The 14,373-nt window shown below is 45.0% G+C and overlaps 1 protein-coding gene across 1 annotated transcript in view; it reads left to right on the top strand.

The window, feature by feature from the left end:
• ECE2 (endothelin converting enzyme 2) overlaps positions 1 to 14,373 on the top strand; it is an 87,337-nt gene that overhangs the window by 14,764 nt on the left and 58,200 nt on the right. The window lies entirely within an intron of this gene.

Raw genomic sequence — 14,373 nt, 5'->3', positions numbered from 1 at the left:
AATTTTGGCCAACACCTAGGTCCTTGAGCACCCCGAACATCAGGTCCCAGTCCACTCTGTCAAAAGCTTTTTCTGCGTCTGTGGACAGGAGTAGGATTGGGCGCCTCGTTTTTCTGGCATACGAGATCAGGTTTAGGGCCTGGATGGTGTTGTCCCGAACCTCTCGGCCCGGGACGAATCCTGTTTGGTCTGGGTTCACCGTTCCCGGGAGTAATGGTGCGATGCGAGATGCCAGGACGCTGGCCAGCAACTTAAGGTCTACGTCTAGGACAGAGATCAGGCGGTAGCTTGGGCACAGTGTTAGGTCCTTGCCCTCCTTGGGTAGGAGAGTGATGTTCGCTGGCGTGAAGTGAGCCAACGGTGTTGCTCCAGGATGGAGTTTAGAGCTGCTTGCCTGTCGGAATACCTTGTAATATAGAAGGGGAAGGCCATCGGGTCCTGGTGATTTGCCTGTGTTCGCCTTCTTGATTGCTGATGTTAGTTCCTCAGGTGTGATTGGTGCCTCTAGGGCCTCTGTGTCCTGGTTCTTGAGTCTTGTCATACCAGCTGAGTCAAGGTATCGTTGTAGCTCTTCTCATCTGTGGGGTTCGGCTTCTCCCTTTTCATCTCGATGTATATGGTATAATCCCTGGTAGTACTGGAGGAACATCTCCGAGATTCGGTCGGGGTGGTGCTGGATTTGCTGCCTGGAGTCTTTAATTTTCGGGATACATAGTTGGGTCCTGCCCTGTTTTAGAAGGTTCGCGAGTAGTCTACCGCATTTGTTCCGATGTTCGTAGACCATATGTTGAAAATGCTGGAATGAACGTAGGATTGAGTGGTTCAGGAGTGTGGAGAGTTGGTCGCGTTTGAGCAGGAAGTCCTGGTATGTGGTTTCGTCCAGTGTGCGCTTGTGCTGTGTTTCCAATTTTTCTCTGCTGAGGTCTAGGATCAATTGCTTCGAGTCCTTCTTACGTTTGGAACAGACTGCAATGCAGTGCCCGCGGATTACTGCTTTGTGGGCTTCACAATCAGGGGGGTTGTGTCTCTCGTTTCGTTGATGTGAAATTATCTTGCAGGGTCTGTCTTGCCGTTTCCACCAACAGTGTGTCTGAGAAGATGGATTGATTCAGAGGCGATCGCAGCTGTAAGCAGATGGGGCAGTAATGTGACCATGTCTGCAAATTTCATTAGGGTGTTGAGCGTGTTGCGGAGGAAGTGATATTGCTTCGAGTTTGGGGTATAGATATTGGCGAATGTGCCCTTTGTGAACACACATCTACCTTGCTCGCAGCGGAAAGTGGAGTGTTCTGTGTATGGGATGCTTCTTGAGAATAGAATACCCACTCCATGTGTGCATCTGTGCGGGTTGTTGCTGAAATATCCCAGTGGATAATTGCGGTCTTTCAGAGCCAGGGTTCAGCCCTCCTGGAAGTGTGACTCCTGGAGCAAGGCAATGGAAGTTTTATATTGTTTGAAGTCTTGTAGGAGATAGGTACACTTCTCACAGATATCGAAGCCATGGACGTTGTAGGGTAGGAGGATCACATCCTCTCGGGTGTATCGGGTGGTCTCCGGGGCCGCCATCCCCAGAGCGGCCAGTGAGGGTGAGACTGGTGTGGGGCAAAGGAGAGTGGGGGGGGGGGTGAGGTCAGCACAGGGAGGGGTTCGGTATAAAGTAAGAAAGGTGTGTTGGTCAGTGGTTAACCGGTGTGGCAAACGAACCGGCCACGGCTCGAGGTGCCTGCCTCTCGTCAAAAGGTTGATCTCAGATTACTGGACAAGGGTCCGGGTAGTTGGGTGTTTTCGGGGTCTGTATAGCTACGTGCCCGAGTTAACTCCCGGAGCTAAACGGTGTCCCTATCTCTGGGTTCCGCTATGTCCTATCCCTGTTGCGGGGTTAGTCGTCTAACTCTAGTCTACCAGTGGAAACTCCACTGACTCCCAGTATACGGTACGTGCCCGGTGTGGTTTGCAGGTAGGTGCCTGCGGGTGTGCTCCCTGTTCTCCGGTGGGGCGAGGTGTTGGTACTATTTCTATTTGGCTTGTGTGGATGTGTGTTCACTGCAGCGGTGTGGGTAGGTGCATTCTACAGTGCGTGTAGGGTCCAGAGTGGGGGGCGGGGTGTGCCCTGGTATAGGGGTCACCCCTCCCGGCTTGGTTTGTGGCTTGATGCATTGGGGATGGCTCACACATGTAGGTATTGGCAGTGCGTCTGTGTATCTAGTTAGGTCTCATCAGATTTTTGGTCTTGTTACTCTCTGGTGTGCGTGTCGTGCAGGGGCGGTTGTAGGCTGGGGGTCATAACAGCCCCTGTGGGATGTTCATAGGGGCATCTTTTGGCATCTGCGACCTGCTCCTCTCCTGACTAAGCTGTTAGGTCTCTACTCTCGTCTCCTCTCTGTACTGAGTGGGGGTTTGTCCCTGTGTAGCCCACATGTGATATTCCGCCAGCTTATAGGGCGTTTATTATGAGCATATGTCCATGGTGTCTGTACCCTGTTCCCGGGTGAGCATCAATGTAGGGACTGACAGAAGGGTGAGGCGTGGGAGGTGCGGACGGACAGTAAGATGACAGGAAGATGAGCCTCGCCGCTGCATTCATTATGGACTGTAACGGCGCAAATTGGGAGCACGTAAGACCAATGAGAAGTGAATTACAGTAGTCAAGGCGAGAAAGGACAGTGGAATGGACCAGCACCTTAGTCGCATATGGCGTTAAGTAGGGTCAGATGCGCTCAATGTTTTTGAGATGGAAACAACAGGATTTGGCGATAGACTGAACATGAGGCTTGAAGGATAGGTCGGAGTCAAAGAGAAAACCTAGGCAGCAAGCCTGCATGGTGGAGCTTATGGTAGCACCGTTGACTTGGAGTGAGACAGACACAGGAGTAGCACACTTGAGGGAGGAAAGACCAGAAACTCATAACCCCCAACTTAAGCCTCTAACCCCCCACTACTGATCCTAACCCCTATTACAACACCTTATGCCCACACTACATCTTGTAACCCCCACAACACCTAACTCAATTCTACTGTCTTTGTACTCCACTACATCCCCTATCTGTTCACTACAGCTTGTGGGGATATTTATGGGATAGTAATAGTAAACAGTTGAGAATTGCCCACTATTTTAATTCTCAGATCCCAAAGATCGTTATCGTGTAAGTGAAATGTATTCCATATAAATAAAATCACAATTTGTTATAAAAATAGATACTATTTATTGTGACATTTTAAATAATAATAATAAGTAACATGCGTGACAATAATCAATGAATATTCAGTATAACATGATATGCAATACAATATGGTAATGTAAAACATCTCCCAATGGCTAAGACAATATTTATGACTGTCTTTCACAGAGACAAAGAAAAAGTTTCACACAGAGAACCTAGGGTGGCAAAAATCCTTGCACCAGCCCTGACATTGGGGCTTAAATTGTTCCGTTGGAGTTGAGTCCACCCACCAGCTGATTCATCGCCCCCCCCCTTTTTTTTTGTCTTTGGTAAATGCGGTCCCTTCTCCCCCGTTCCTTGGTCCCCAAGTGTAGCCCATAACCCCCTGCCCAAACAATGTTGGCCCCCAGCGGTAATGAATGCCTGCCGTTGGTAGAGCGGTTGTTACTGGGCGCAGGGCCCTCCTGGCTTGCAGGGTGTAGCTTGGACAGGTCCTGATAGATAGTAATGGTTTGGCCAGCTGTGCGCAGAACATCCTCCTTTAGCTGAAAATTGTACAGGCAGCACACTATGTCTCTTGGTTGCTCGCCAGGCACTGGAAGTGGTCTCAGTGCACGGTGGGCTCTCACTAGGCCCAGACAGGGTAGTTGTTGGCCACCCAGTTCTTGGCTGAAGATGGTGCGGAGTAGTTCAGCAATATTTTCTGTTGGGCCTCCATCTCTCAGCCTCCGGACATGGAGATTCAGCCTGTGGCCGCGGTTGTTGAAGTCACCCACCCAGGTAGTTAGATGGGCTATGTCCCCCACACACTCTGTTACCACTGTCGTGGTTAATTCGAGATCTGTGGGGAGGGACTTGGTCTCTTCTGTCACCATGCGGCCCAGCCGGTCTGACAGGGCTTTAATGTCCGCCTTGGTGAGCAGGCTGGGGATTATGTCATTCCTGGAGTATCCAATGCTAGGGCTTGTACTCCCGTTGCGTTACCAGGTCACATGGTGCTGGCTGTTTTCGGGTTGCCGTGAAGAAGTTGCGGATGGAGGACTCCTTGCCGGACCCCGATGGTTTTGGGGTACCGGCATCGGTCTCTTTACCCGGCCCATATGCCGCGAAGTGTTTGAAGAGGTACGCAGTGTTTTAGCTTTATTTTCGCGATTGCCAAGAGGTGCAGTAGAATTATGCTGCCATCTTCTTCAAAGCTAGACACCACCTCGAGCGTTTCATTTTGGATTCCTTATATTATGTACAGAAGTATTTTTGGAGCAAAAAGGGAAATCCCACAGGTTGACAAAAAAGCTAGACACATGAAACAAAACAAATTATTTATTTAAAAAAATAAGTAAATAAAAAAGATTGAGGAAAAAAACCCTGTAACATATCCTACACATATTACCTGGCATATATGGATATAGGAAATGCAATTGCCAAAAATAGATATTTGTGTTTGTGAGATTCAGGCATTTTGAATTCATAGCTTAGAGTTGTGCATTCTTCCTTTTGACTGCCAGTTATAAATATCTGCCTAGAGTGTATTAAGAGTGCTTCCCTAATTATAATTTCTTTAGTTTATAATTTGTCTTTTCCAAAACTGTGTAATTTTTTTTTGTTTCATCTGTATTCTTTTGTAATTAATTACTTGCAGTTTCAGGTTTTTTCACTAAATGCTGGATTTTGTCCAGGTAGTCAAAATTTGGTGAAATTGACTGAATTCCGACCAATGGCTATTCATATATTTACTAAAGCCGAATACAATCGGAATTCAGTTGGGCTGAGCGAATCTGTAGCAATTGCCTGTATGTTTTCACGTCCGCACTCTATACAAAGTATAGTATTCTCAAGATTCACAAACCGCTGATGTTCTCTAAAATTTGGAACCGAATGCAGGATGCACATTTGCAAATTTTTGTTTTTACTTGCGGGGGACTATTGGACATGGGATGAAGCCTTTTTTAGCAACTGGACAGCAATGGATGCCGAATCACTAGAAATTAAAAAATGTAGTAGACATGCATGAGAGCATAGGGATGTTTTAAAACTTACATCTAGTAATCTAGTAATATGGGGGTCCTATTATTTTTAATGTATTTATTTTTTATTCAGTTTAACTTTATTAAATTGGTTGCTCGCTAGTTAGACGAAATTCAGGCCCGTTTGTGGCCTGAATATCAAAATCTGAACAGTGTTGAAGAGTGTGAACAATGTCCAGATTTTTCGGTCCAAATGGCCCTGTGTGCAGCTGGATCATTCGGACTTTAGTGAATAACTCAATTGGTTATATTCTCAAAGATGAGACACTCTTCTACCAAAATACAAAATTGCTATTTAATACATATACCCCCAATGAAAACTTGCATCCATTGAATTATGCATTTTCTTTATTGTGATTATATCAAAAGACAGCTTTCAAAAGCTCTTGTCTGCAGCCTCTGCAAGCCCACCTCTTCTTTCCCAGCCCTGACCTGCACTGGCTTCCCAATCAGACTTCTCAATGGAGCAAAGCAGCTTCTCTGGGCAATTAGATGTCTCTTGGATTTAGAAACACAGAGCCAAATAACCAGGAAGTAACAGGACCTGTTGTCAGATTGACAGTCAGAGGGGTGTAACCAGTTTTTTTTTTTTTTAATTCTTTATTTTTCTGTGCAGGTAAGTACAAAATCTTTGTCAGGACGCCACAACAGCGTACGTATGTGTATAACTTTACAGATTAGATAGTGGCATGAGTGTACATTTTTAACGAATATAATAAGGGTTAACGGTATGATTCTATAGGTTAAATATGAAACATATGCAATCAAGTTTTTACCGTGACAGTGAAAAAAAAAAAGAACTGTTGCTGGTTTTCGTCTATAGGTTAAATATTAAACACATTCAATCTAGCTTAACATTACAGTGAAAAGTAGTCTGTTGCACGCTTTTGTTGCAGGAATACACTATTATTCATGTTATTCCCAGCATAGGTTAGTATTTTCGGTTACACACGTTTTACATTCTTAACGAATATAGTAGAGCAGGGGTAGGCAACCTACGGCACTAGTGCCATGCACGGCACTCGAGGTGTCTTTGCACGGCACTCGAGGTGTCTTTGCACGGCACTCAAGGCTGCTAGAGCCAAACACACTCTGGCCTATCAGGAGTCCCAGTAAAACTTCAGATATCTGCTAATACGAAGAGGTGGTGAATGACAATCCTCAATTTATGCATTGTAGCACATAGAGGAAGTGATCTCAGATCACTTCCTCCCAGCTCTTGTGAATGGGAATCCACACTGTAGTAGAGCAGCCCTCGACAGCTATCACAACTCCTGTTCTTGACCTGTACCTGGCCAGCCTGGTTCCCACTGGACCAGAAATACACAGACATGCAGAATAACCCTCCCCTCATACAAATAATATGAACAGCCCACACACACATGCAATCCCCACAAATGCAACACCACTAACAATCCACATACATGCACACAACCCCACATGCAGCCTCTCACATGCAATACCCCAAACAGCCCCCACACACTACCAAACACACAATTTGACATATCCATCCACACAAAATTTCACAAGCAGCCCTCATACACAGCCCACATTCATATGTATCATACACGATACCATAAACTACTCCTGAACATATACAATATAATAGCTCATATACGCACAAATACAACGATACAAAGCAATTACAGTAAAAATAACACAAGCAGAATACGGCAGCATACACACCTCAATTAAAAAAAAAAATAGGATCGGCACACTACGGGACATCACAATCCTATATCGGCACAGTGCTGCTAATAGGTTGCCTACCCCTGTAGTAGAGCATCGCGGTATGAATCTATGGGTTAAGCCTTAACCCCTTAAGGACACATGACATGTGTGACATGTCATGATTCCCTTTTATTCCAGAAGTTTGGTCCTTAAGGGGTTAAGCATGATCAAACAACCTTAACGTTACAGGGAAAGATAAACTGTTGCCTGCTTTCGGCTATATGTTAAGTACTAAACACGTCTAGTCGAGCTTAGCGTTGCGTGCTTGTGTTGTAGGGATACAATATTATTCACGTTTTACCCGGTATAGGCTAACATATTTAGTCACTCGCTCTTCTTTACTTAAGTTTCACGCCTAGCTAAAATAATAACCAATGAAGAGATGCGTACATCCTGCCGTCTAGGGTTTGCAAAAGAAAAATGATCGAGCTAGGTAAATGCATTGGGAAATACATAGGGCATGCGGGTATGTTTTATGTTTCGTTTAGACACTATTATGCACTACGGAGTAAAATAACATAAAATGATAACACAATAGACGATTAATTACTGTCAAAAACTGACACTCATCTTCTCCCGGGCATATGGGCAGACTGGCTAGCATTAGGACTTCAACATGAAAATAAGTGTTTGAGCATGTTTGAAAACAGTTTAGGTGGACAAAGCAAAATTTTCAGATATTTTACGTGCCGATTAATGTCAATGCATAAAGTAAGGTAAATGCTTGTTAGATATAAATATCGTATGGAGTAATTGCACAGTTGTAAACCATAATCTTTCTGAACGTACTACACAATGAAAGCGTTTCAAGCTAACATTTCTGATTTTACGTCTAATCATGCCGCCCCATGTTAGGCCAGATAATATGTACCCATAATAATATCAAGTAAGCGAAAGGTAAGAGGATTGAGGTCGGCTGTGATAGCCTAATCATGGCTTGTGGGTGGGCCTAGTAGGATGCTTGTGGTTATCTAGTAAATATAACAAGTAAATACAAACATATTGTGTGAAGACTGGCCAAATAAAAGTAACTGGCAGGCTATATACGTTGCTTGCAATAATCTAGCCTGGAATCATATAACTATAGGAGAGCACCTTTTGCTAAGTGAGGCATGCTTAATAAAAATAAAAAGAAAGCAAGTGCTTATGTATCGATATGAGGACAACCAGTGCTTAAGCTGCGCAAATGGGTCTAACTGGGTCAGTGATGGAGAAAGCGCAACATGGGTCCGGTATTGCTTGGCCAAGTGTCCCGGTTCATCCGATGCCAACCATGGGTAGAGCTCTGGAGTGTTAAATGTGTTAAAGTTGGCTTTCAGGAATATTGAGAACAGGAATGAACAGTCATAATTCAACCACCACATGTGTGCTTGCTGTCGGGACCGGTAGTCCATGTGGTCGCCCATCTCTGTTCAAGTGGTGATGGTAGCGTATGGGTCCGGTGTGAGGCCTTGTGGGACGAACGGGACAGTCCTGGTTGGGTCCCATCTGAGTTGCGGGGAAGCTTGGCTCTTCTGACCTTTTGGTTTGAGGGAGTCCATAGTTAGGCCTAAGGAGTGTACGAGTGGTGCTGCATCACATAAGTCCCGTATCTGATGCGAGTCGGGTCCCTGTTGGACCGTGAGGGTGTGAGATGGTCGCCAGCGGTAGCTGAGGCCTTTTTGGCGGAGGAGGGTGGTAAGTGGCTGGAGGGATCGTCTCCAAGCCAGGGTGCTGTTGGAGAGGTCTGCGTAGAAACTTAGAGCCCTGCCATCATACTGTGGGGGCGTCTTGCCCTGCAGGGCGTCCAGTATCGCCATTTTGTCAGAGCCTTTCCAGAAAGCGATTATGGTGTCCCTGGTGAACCCAGCGGGCGCCTTTGGTGACTTGGGGACCCGGAAAATGTGTTCTGGGCGAATGTGCTCAGCTTGTGCCGGTGGCAGTATAATTGTGAGCAGGCGTTTGATGGCCTGTGGTAGGTCTGCATCTGCGGCATCCTCTGGGAGCCCCCTGAGTTTCAAATTGTTACGCTGCCTGGCATCTTCATTCTCGGCCATGCAGTGGTCGTAAGAGCGTTGCCGCTGCTGCAGCTCCTGCACAGTACGTTGGAGTTCCCTTATATCCTCGGTGTTCGTTTCGGTTCGGTTCTCTATTGTAGTTAGGCGGTTTGTCACCCCCTTTAGGTCTCCCCTCAGTGCAATGATCTCCTTGTGGATGTCGTTGTGGTGGTCCGCTAGCATTTGCTTAAGGATCGCCACTGTCGCTGGTGTGGAGTCCTGTGTGGCGTTGGTCGGTGGTGAGGGTCGTCCTGCTGTGTGGGTCGGTAGGTATTCCTCACCTGAGAGGTCGTTGGAGAAGTCCGAGCAGCCTCCGTGGAGTGCCGCCATGTTGGCTTCGTTTGCGCCTCGGGCCTGCCGCCACATGTCTCCTATGGTGAGTCCCGGGTTGTTTTTCCCCGGGGGTTTTTTTCTGGTTTTGCGACCCATATTGTTGTGGTGTTGGTCGAGGGCTTTTCGCCGTGGTCCGGTTGCAGGTTAGATGGGCGTCTGCCCGGTTTTTCACGTTTGGGCCTCGGAGCTCCAGAATAGTGCGACCGCTTGTCTCGGCTGTTAAGCTCCACCCTCCAACCAGGTTTATTTTTAAAAGTTCAAATTTCTGTTGAAATCTGCATGTTTTTGTTAAATTAAAAATGGAGGACTCTCTTCACACATAAAGCACTCTTCACACATATAGGACTTCAGCAAGCTAAAGTAATTTAGGCGTTTGATTTTGCAGATTTTGCTACTGCCCTTGTTACTCTGGATCTTACCTGGAACTAGCATACATGGTACTTATTCCTTTTAGGTTAAATTATGGATTGTTAGAAATGTCTCCAGTTCAGTTTTGGTCATGAAGTCAAATAAACATTCCGTTCCTCCTTATGGCAGTGTACTTTGATAGATGCTATGTGTATTTTTCAAACATATATTATGCGCACTGTGATTATTCAGGTCGAGCAAATGAGCACATGAAGCTTGTACGCCGGCTATTTATGACTAATATGCTTATTGCTGTAGGAAAAGTCTTGGCTTTCAAGAATGACCACATTGTTCATCGGGGAAGATGTTGGAAGAAAACATACTGTTTTATGCTTAGCAGGAGGACACCTAGTCAAAAAAATGGTCAAAAAAGCTTTTAATCTGTTTATTTTTTTTGCCATCTGGATGGTTTTATAAGTGAGTTAGGTTTGCTGTCCTTTCTAAAGTAGAGAGCTATATGGGGACCAATGCTCACAAAATCATATCATTGTTGCCTATACATTACCTTTCTGGATCCTTATTAATATTTATTTTACACCAGGTGTGCTAATAATTATGCATGCGCACTGTGGTACTGTCATTGCATACAGTTATGCTGATTAAGTATGCAAGATGTGTTGCTCACAGGAACCTTCACCCTATCATGTTCCAAGCCTCTGTTAATAAATATAGATGATTACTTTTCCTCTGTAGCCTTTAGGTTACCGTGACAATGTTTATTTAGTCCGTCACTAAGCACGTTAGTGTTTACAATGATTATTCTTTAGGGCGTTAATATGCATCTCTTTCCTCCTCATTCTTTATTGAGGTGAGACAATATTTAAAAGCTTATCACCCCTGAAATTCAGGCGATGGATATTCATTGTTGCAAATACTAATATGTAGATCTCCAGGTCCATGAGCCAAGGTTTGAACTGGCATGCGATAAGGTTGCACCCTTGAATAACCATCTGATTTACCGTATATAACGGACAACAAACCTTAATAGAAAACTGCTTGTGCTGTTTATAAATGAATGCTAATTGATGATATCATACAAAGACAACTAGCCAAGTTTAATAAATATATAGAGTTTAGATAAAACCGTATAACAGGTGTAACTAGGTATAACACCAAATAATGAATAAGATGGCACAAAATTGATTTTAAAGTATCACTATACAATGACTTACTTTATCACTAATTAATACATGCTGCAACCAACCCTGGTAAACAGACTCCAAATAAACAACCCATAAATTGGTGCGCAATATCAATTAAAACAGTGCACAATTATCTTGCAATATATCTCTTGGCAATAAAAAACAATTAATCAATAACTAAATTGGTGTATAATATAATTTAAAACAATACACAATTATCTTACAATATATATCATGTAAATATATATCTTTGCACTTAAATGAATCTATGTTCCATTATTGTATGAATAATTAGTGGTCACTTAGACACCTTAATTGTTTAGTTTTTTTTGCATGATGTATATGGCAAGATAATTGTGCACTGTTTTAATTGATATTGCGCACCAATTTATGGGTTGTTTATTAGGTGAAACTTGAAGATATCCAGTTATAGTACATGATAAAATTATGTCTGTGAGAAAATGTTTGGACGTCATTAATTTCCAATAGTCGTAAAAGGAAAACTCGCCAGTCTAAAGAAATATTGAAATCTAAACTGAGATCCTGTTTGTTTCCAAATAATTTAGTTTCTCTTGGTATTATGTCTCAACCCAAGTAGTTTAGAAGTGTCTGTTCAATATCTTGTATTCCGAGAAACCCATTGTCACTGCCACTTATATGCCATAAGCTGCATTTGAATCATTATCTCACATTGACTAGAACTTCGAGAGCATGTCATCTAATACATTTTGTTGTTTTTGTGTTTTTATTGGTTTGTTTTGTATTCTTTGCTTACAGTGCTCCTAAAGGTATCACCTATGAACACATTGTTACAGGTCATATGTGACTAATCCCATGCTTAAAGGAATACTCCCACCACAAACAAAATGAATTTAAGTTGTTATGGTGGCAGTAGTGTCTGGTAGCTTAGAAGAAAAACCTTAAAAGCGCATAATAGACACGTTTTCTATGGTGCAATACAATTTATTAAATAGAAAAAAAGTGTATGCAAACAATACAATGTATAAATAAGCCTCTCCCCGATGTAGTGTACTCACATAATAAAATCTTCAATGTAGGGATAGACCAATTATCGGTATGGCTGACATTATTGGCCGATATTCCGGATTTTGGCAAATATCGGTATCGACCACTATTATCGATACTGATATTGCCGATAATGTGAGCAGCAGCGGTGGCCCAGTGCATGCACCGGCCGGGGGGGTGCAAGAATCGAGTGGCCAGCAGGAAGGAAGCGCTCAGCGCTCCTTCCTACCAGTCACTCAGTCAGTGGCGTACACACAATCCATGGGGCCCCGGTGCGAAACTGATCCATGGGGCCCCGTTCCTCCCCACTCTCCCCCCGACAGGCACATGCACACACATACATACAGACACACATACATGCACACAGGCACATACATACATAGAGACACACACACATAGACACATACAGACAGATAGATACATCCAGACACATACATACACACACAAGACACATACATACATACAGACACACATACAGAAAGACAGACAGACACACACACAGACATATACATACAGACACACACACACACAGACACATACATACAAACAAACACACACATATACAAAATATTTTAGTCACCATCCTGTTTCCTACCTATTAGGTGCAGGAGGGTGACATTCTCTGGGGTCCAGTGGTGGCTCATGCTGATGGGAGTCAGAGTTCTGACTCCCTCCTCTCTTCCTCCCGCACGGGCTCTGTGTGATTGGTGGGAGGAGTGACCAGGGCTGTCACTTCCTCCCAGCAGTAATGTCATCACAGGGGGCCCGGTTGCACTGTTAAAGCACCCAGCGCTGACCGGGCCCCCTGAAAATCCATCTCCATGGGACATCCGATGGACCCCTTGAACACCGGCCCCAGCGGTTTGCCCCCTGGAGTGACGGGTGCGGTCGCAGATGCGACCCCTAAATGTAAGCCAGTGCACTCAGTGTAGCGTGGTCGAGCAGAGTGGACCGGGGTACAGGAGCTTCAGTTTCCTGTACCCGGCTGGACTGACCGGAAGTGCTCACTGAGAGTACTTCCTGTCAGTCCGAATGGGTACAGGAAGCTAAAGCTCCTGTACCGCGGTCCGCTCCGCTCGGCAACTGTACAAAATTTAATAAGGCACACCGGAACACACACACACACACACACACTAAAGGACAGGGAGGGGAGAGGAACACTAAGGGACAGAGAAGAAAGGGTAGGGGAGAGGTACAGTAACTGACAGGGAGGGGAGGGTACACTAAGGGACAGGGAAGGATGGGTATGGGAGAGGTACAGGGTACAGTAGTATCTAGTTTTATGGTACTTTGCTTTATACAGTTCTTTTAGATTATATTCAGATGATGAGCCATAGCATAGATGTGCACATAAGGGTGTGCACCCTAAAGCACAAACACACACGCCGCGTATATATATTAATATATATATATATATATATTTACATACACACACACATTGGGTGCTGTGTGTGAGGGCGCTGTGTGTGTGTGAGGGCGCTGTCTGTGTGTAAGGGTGCGGTGTGTGTGTGTTTGTGAGGGTGGTGAGTGTGTGTGTGTATGTAAGGGTGCTGCTATTGTGTGTGTGTGAGGGTGCTGTTAGTGTGTGTGTGTGTGTAAGGGTGCTGTGTGTGTGTTTGTGAGGGTGGTGTGTGTGTGTGTAAGGATGCTGTGTGTGTGTAAGGGTGCTGTGTGTGTAGTGGTGCTGTGTGTGTGTGTGTGTGTGAGGGTGCTTTTAGTGTGTGCTGTGTGTGTGTATGTGTAAGGGTGCTGTGTGTGTAAGGGTGCTGTTAGTGTGAGGGTGCTGTTAGTGTGTGTGTGATGTGTGTGTAAGGGTGATGTATGTGTATGGTTACTGTTAGTGTGTGGGTGCTGTTAGTGTGTGCTGTGTGTGTGTGTGTGTGTGTGTGTGCTGTTTGTGTGTATTGTGTGTGTGGGGGGGGGACCATTTAGTTAATCGCCCCCCTCCCTTCTTACCTTTTGTAGGGAGGGGGACCGTGCTGCTGCCATCCCTGGAGGTCCAGTGGTGAGTGAACTCTAACCTGCGGGACTAGAGTTCACTCTCGCGAGATCTGAGCGTTGCCGCGGCAACGCTGTGACCTCGCGAGAGGAACTCGGTGGAGCTGCTGGCTAGAGCTCCCCGTGTCCTCTCCAGCCACCCTCCCTGCCTGTGGGCCGGTGAGGGAGACCGGCCCATGGAGGCTGCGGGGATTAGGGTGTGCCTAGGCACCTGGCACACCCTGTTCGCACGCCTATGTGATGAACACCCACAATCTCTACTCATTTAGTGTTAGCAATATGTAAGGTGATAGCTTTTATTTGCTCTAGTATAATTGTGCACTTAATACACATATAATGTATGAGAGAGTAAACATCTTTAAATGGTTTTATATGCGCTATCAAATGAAAAAAGCTTGTGAATTGCTTTACATGTATAGTCTAGAACCAATCCCACTATATTAGTGAGGTATACCTTTAATCTCATTAATATGTGCTATCTTACTGTCTCTCCCTCTCTCTCTCTCTCTCTCTC

Source organism: Pelobates fuscus, chromosome 2 (assembly GCF_036172605.1).
Source record: "Pelobates fuscus isolate aPelFus1 chromosome 2, aPelFus1.pri, whole genome shotgun sequence".
NCBI lineage: Eukaryota > Metazoa > Chordata > Amphibia > Anura > Pelobatidae > Pelobates > Pelobates fuscus.
This window is presented reverse-complemented; position numbering and strand designations above follow the sequence as displayed.